Source organism: Protobothrops mucrosquamatus, unplaced genomic scaffold (genome assembly GCF_001527695.2).
Source record: "Protobothrops mucrosquamatus isolate PMUCROS unplaced genomic scaffold, P.Mucros_1.0 scaffold45, whole genome shotgun sequence".
Lineage (NCBI taxonomy): Eukaryota > Metazoa > Chordata > Lepidosauria > Squamata > Viperidae > Protobothrops > Protobothrops mucrosquamatus.
Window position 1 is genome coordinate 5,113,554 of NW_015386427.1, and position 6,795 is coordinate 5,120,348.

The following is a 6,795-nucleotide window of genomic DNA, read 5'->3' on the forward strand; positions in this document are numbered from 1 at the left end:
CGGAATTGCGGCTTCAAAACGGGTTTTGCAATTCCGTTGTTTCTAGTTTGAGTTGTGGGGGAATGAAGAAGGAAGCGGATTCCAGTAGTGTGAGTAAAAGCAAGTCACACAAAAGTTTGCCCTTTTATCTAAGCAACACCTATTAGACTGAGTAACGCGAACATACCAAGTTTTTGAACTGTTCTTTTGAATCGCTTAAAGCACCATTGCGTGTAACGGGAAGTATATGAGTTGATCTGCTAGATTGCATTTTCCACTTCGGATTCTCATTGTGTTAAGACCTGCAGCTATAAAATATTGCCTTTTATCTTAATTTTATATCCTTTGCTATTGCTGTAAGCACTTGAACTCTTTTTAGCATCTCGTAGGATGACACAATCTTTGTTTATTTAAAGTAGATGAACTTTCCTTACTTCGCATACCATATGGCATATGGTAATAACTAATCATACCAGAATTTTCTGAATTTCCAGTACTTCAGTTTTTGCACTCTTTCCTATCTTTGTATTACATTAGTTCTGTATTCATATTTCATTTTTTATAGTTTTGATAAGTAATATATGTGCAACTAATAATAAAAATGTAGTTACTATGTTTTTGTTTGACCTTGAAATGAAATCCAATTACATGTGTTTGTATTATAAAAATCTTAATTGTATACACTAAGGTTATTCCTTCTATCAAACTGTTAGCCCCTATCACTTACTGTAATATATACCTCCCTCCCCTGTACATGACTTTTTAAAACAATATAATCATTTAAATTAGCCTAGTGTATTTAGCCTTGTTCTGGAGAAAAATTAAAAGATCTTTTAACAGTTGACACTGACATGATGGTACATAATCAGATTCAGAATTCAGAATCAAGATAATTAGTTGAGTAATTCTGTATGTTTTATATTCATATAACCAATTTCTGAATTTATTTTTTAAATATCATTGAATCTTCAACATATAGGATATATCATTATCACTTTGAATTAGCATGATAGCAAGGAATCACATTTGATTCCTTTATTCCTTAAAAGTTCCTAAATACAATTTCTTTATTCTGTCTGAATAATAATGTAAAGCTTAAGAAGAAAGTAATAATTTTTAAAAAATATTGTGCTTAGCAAATAACATATTGTCTTAATGGTATTTTTAAATTACCAGTTAAAATAGAATACTATTAAATTACCAGTTAAAATAGAATACTTAAAATACACTAGCCAATCTTATGGGCTGATTCTGATATAACAAGATAATATGGTTTTTGTACATCATTCAGGATCAAGCTTTACTCCTCTTTGCTTCAAGGGAAGCTAAATGTGGCCTGAAAACTGCTTTCCCCGAACTAATGAATCAATAGTATATGTGAAAATAAGTCCCTACTATCAGGCATTAGCAGGAAAAAATGGGTACATTTTGCTTTGATAATAGAGCTCTTGTCTTAGGTTGCATAGCATTTGTACTAAATTGTTGTTGCTGTGATAATAGTAATTTGGTAGCAAGGAAACACGAATACTACTTTTTAGCCTTATTTGCTTTTTATATTTATAGATCATAAAGCAACAGATTCCTATTTTGTTTTAGCCATCCAATTGCAATTATCCAAAACAATTATATATTTCATTTAAGAGAAAAATAATACAGCTGTGTTCATTGCCAGGATAATATTCAAGATAAAATTATTTGAATACACAATTCAAATGGAAGATATTGTTGACTAGAGATATTTCAGCATATCTGCTGCAGGCTTTTTTACTTAGGCCATATGAATTCTACACTTGGATCAGAAGTTTTAAAATTCAAGAAATCTGTTGTTCTTCTTAGTCCTTCTGAACAGGTTCCCTTTTTCTAGACAAATCCAAACTCCTAGAACTTCTTAAAAGCAGATGTATTACTTTATCCTGAGTTCACATCTACAGAGTTTGTTCTAGAATAAGAAAAGGGAGAGTAATAGAATGCTTCAAGTTCCAGTGGATTGAAAGAAAAATGTTATATAGGGAATAATTTAAAAAATTCATTTAAAAATAATTAAAATTTAACTTTAGTGTTTACAGTCACCTACTTCTTTTTCCTAGACATAGCCTTTTGGGGAGGGACAGGGGAGTCTAGATCAGGGCATGTCATTGAAAATGTAAGTGGGCCCTCTCTCTCTCTCTCTCTCTCTCTCTTTCTTTCTCTCTGTGTGTGTTTGTGTGTGTATGTGTGTCTGTGTCTATGTCTGCGTGTCTTTGTATTTACATATAGCTGCCTGTAATCAAACTGGTGTGTCCTAGTTCTGAGGCAAGTTCTGAAATAAATATTTTAAGAATAATATCTGAAATGCTCTAGTCCAGGGGTAGGCAATCTTGGCTCTTTTATGACTCGTGGACTTCAACTCCCAGAATTCCTGAGCCAGCCATGCTGAAGTTGAAGTCCACGAGTCATAAAAGAGCCAAGGTTGCCTACCCCTGCTCTAGTCAAACAAGATAGCCCCTTTAGGTTACTCTTCATGCACCAACTTAAGTATTACAATAAAACATAACTAGCAATGCAATGGCTAAATTGGTGTTAGCCCCATAGTGGGCAGAATTGTGAGGTTTCCCTTTCTCATGTATCATACCTTTATGTACTGGGAGGTGGCAATTGTCAAAAAGTAGATCAGTCTTAGATTTCATCTGTCTAGTAGCAATAAAAACAACAAGAACATATTAATCATCTTATGGCTTTGACATACTTCGGGAAAGTTAATTTTGCTCTGCTCATCACTGAATGGATACAGCTGTTCACACAATGCACTAAATCTCCCTCCTTGACCTATTTTAGCAAACATCCATATATGCCATGCTGCCCCATATGTATTTATCAATTTAATTACAAGAATTTATGTGCCTCCCAGATCCCAAAACTGGGAGGTTTACAAGTTCAAAATAAAAGTTGTATAACTCTATAAATAGAATAAGATGCCAGCAATATCAAACAATTAACTAGGCATCCAATAATTGGATGCTAAGTGCCCACTGAAACCTTTTTTAAGAGCTCTGCAAAAAAACAAATAAGGAACTTCACTGATAAAGTATTCCAAAGGAAAGGGACAATTTTGGAGAAATATTGATTTTTTGCCTATGCACTTTTGCTTCTTATAGTTACAGGACCCCAAGGAAATCTTCCCTGCTTGAATGCATCAGTTGTAAGAATAATTTCTCTCCCAGGTCCCTATTTATCCTCAGTTGTATGAGATTTAAAAGAAACAAAAAGCAAAATGATATTAGCACCAGTGGAGTATTTTTGCTTTTTTAAACTCTTCAAAGCAGCAATAGAAGATAGTTTAAGAAATGACAGATGAGGCTACAATTACAATTTTAAAAAAGAAAAGCAAACATGGCCTAGGCTATAGCCAAAATTTCATATAGCCTCCATTTCCCTATAGATATATGTAAAATTTGTGAGATAGTGACCCACTGAACCTTCCTGAATTTCACTGGGGTCCTTTCTAAATACAACCGAATCTAGCTCTATGGCTAATATTTTAAATATCTTTGTGAAGTACACATTTTATCTTCCTAGAATGTTGATTTCCATCTTCCTCTTTCTTTTGCAGCAAACTTCATCTGTTTGAAAATTTGCTTTTGATTAGATAATTTTTTTGAGTGGTGTATAATGTATAATGAAGTATAATAGAAGATAATATTGTATTGCTTATAGTTAAAAATTAGTGAGTAAAGAATTCATTTTTTGATATAAGTTTATTCCAACAGTGTAAAATTCATGTTTCTACTTTTTCAAATATTCAGTGCACTTTGATTGTTATTAGGGGAAGGTTTTACACAAAAATACAGACATTCCTGAAATTAAATTCCTAATAAAGTACTTATTAGGAAAAAATACACACAACTTGCATATATTAGATAAGAGTATTCAGTTTTAGTACAAACATCTTTTAAACAAATATAGAAACTGGATTAACTTAGGTTTGGAAACAAAAAAAACCTTAGCAATGCTTAAAGCTGATTGATCTCTGTAAGTGTGGTACAATTCTATGTGTATTTGTTCAAATACAGAATAATAGAATAACAGTGTGGGAAGGAGCTTGGAGGTCTTTTAATCCAACCCCTTGCTCAAGCAGGAGACACTATACCATTTTAGATAAATGGCTGTCCAGTCTCTTCTTAAAAGCCTCCAGTGATGGAACACCCTCAACTTCTGAAGGCAAGCCATTCCACTGGTTTATTGTTCTCAGGAAATTACTCTTTAATCCTGGGTTGCTTCTCTCCTTGGTTACTTTGCAACCATTGCTTCTTGTCTTGCCTTATGGTGCTTTGAAAAATAGGTTGGCCCCTTTTTCTTTATGCCAGCCTCTCAAATATTGGAACACTGATATCATGTCTCCCCTAATCCTTCTTTTCATTAGATACCCAATTCCTGCAACTGTTCGTCATATGTTTTAGCCTCCAGCCTCCTAATCAACTTTATTGCTCTTCTCTGCACATCTTTTTTATATTGTGGTGACCAAAGCTAGATGCATATTCCAAGTGTGATCTTACCAAGGCCACAATCCCAGTGTATTCAATAGTGCTAACTCCAAGGAAAAGGTGCACTTTATTTGACTTTATTCTAAAAGAATTTCTTAGTTTTCCACATGGATCACTATCAATCTCGGTTTTTTTAATGGGTCAGAGGCTAATATGACTACTTTTTTATACAACAATCCAGATACGGACAAGTTTTATTATTACAAAATAAATGCATTTGTTTATTCACGCAAAATAGTGTTGGTAGAAATGAAAAATAATAGAAAATTTCTGTGGCAACCATTTCTTTAAGGAATGGAATGACCTGCCAGAGAGGAGAGGCAAAGGATGCTGCAGGTCCCCTCTCCTAAAGAGATACATCTAGTGCAGGGGTCTTCAAACTTGGCGCTTTTATGACTTGTAGACTTCAACTCCCAGAATTCCTTAGCCAGGCATGCTGGCTGAGGAATTCTGGGAGTTGAAGTCCACAACTCATAAAAGGGCCAAGTTTGAAGACCCCTGATCTAGTGGGACCAAGAAGAAAGGTCTTCTCTATAGTTGCTCCTCCCTGTGGAACATTAATAAAATTGGATCTCACTTTGATACTGTTTTGCAAGGCCCAGAAGACCTGATTTTGCCAATGAACCTGGGGACCCCAGAATGGAGTGGAGTCCATTAAGTGGCTTATTTGATTGTTATTGTCAGGGGTGAGGGTTATTGCTTGTTTTTATATGAGATTTTTTTAATATATTTGTAAGCCACCCGGAGTTACTGAGAGTGAGTTGGGTAGCCATATAAATTTTCTTAAATAAACAAATAAATAAAATACATAGAACTACATATTGTTAAGAAGCACTGAAATCAATGGTAAATTAATGCATAGCAGAACATAAACCAGCTGATTCATTGGATTTTTCTCTTTTCTGCATGCAGCTAAGTGCTTCCCAAGATTTGTTTTAGGATTTTCCCCTAATCCTTAAAATGTATACTTACTTCTCATTTCTATAACTGATAGCAATCAAACTTTTTGATATTTCTCAAGAGAGTGATAAAAAGTGTTTTCTCAAGAAATTTACCATCAATGTAATTCACTTCTAGATAAAATAATCTAATTCTGTAAGAAAATTACTAAGCATGCTTGAAAATAGATATAATAAATATATTAGAAATTCTTCAACATTTTCTTCGCAATTTTTGTGTTTCAAAAATATTATAGTACCATTGCCTCTGCATGTCTAAGAATATAGTTCAGACTTAATTTTTTTTTATTCTGAACTTTTCTTCTCTTTTATCTGAAATAACTGGTATGTTTTAATAGGAAAATTGAATGAGAAGAAGCACAGAGAATTAGGAATTATCCTAATAAAGCTAGTAATATATGGATATATGTTCAGGTACTGTAGTCCTCACAATCATTTGTTTAGTGACCATTTGAAGTTACAATGACATTGAAAAAAGTGTCTTAGGACAGTCCTTGCACTTATACAGCTGCAGTATCCCTATGGTCTTGTGATCAAAATTCAGGCACTTGGCAACTGGCATGTATTTACAATGATTGTAGTGTGCTAGAGTCATGTGATTGCCATTTGTGACCTTCTCAGCCAGCTTCTGACAAGCAGTCAACAGGAAGCCAGATTTGCTTTACAACTGTGTGATTCACTTAACAACTGAAATGATTTGCTTAACAACTGTGGCAAAAAAATATATCATAAAATTGGGCATGATTCACTTAAGTTAATCACTTTGCTTAGCAATTGAAATTTTTATCCCAATTGTGGACATAAGTTCATGGCTACCTGTAATATACATTAATAATCTGTATATTGCTTAAACAGTTTGGTTATAATGTATGAAGAACTTTTTTAATGAATAACACAGTATACATTTAGTTTTAAAAACCTAATTATGTGAGTCTATGGAAGAAATTTCACAACGAAATTCTAGGCACCTGGGCTGTGTTCTCTCCCTACTATTTAAGGCTAAGCCTTTCACTCTCCCCCCCCCCCCCATCAGCACAGCAAAATGATCAATAAAGCTGCAACCTTGAAACAGGTGTGAGAGGACTTAGGCACCACCAGCAAACAAGGTATAGTAACAGAACAAAAGGTATTTTTCTTTCAGAAGTAGCAGATGGTCCAAAAGGCAGGAAAAGAAAACATAGTGGCACAGCAAGACAAAGGATAATGTTAAAAAAATGCAACAGCTCCACATGCTGGCCATTAACAGAAAAAGAAGAAGAGCGGGATGGGGACTTAAGACAGAACAGTTAAGAAAGAAATGTTGATGCATGTTAGTAATAGTGTATGGTAGTGATTTT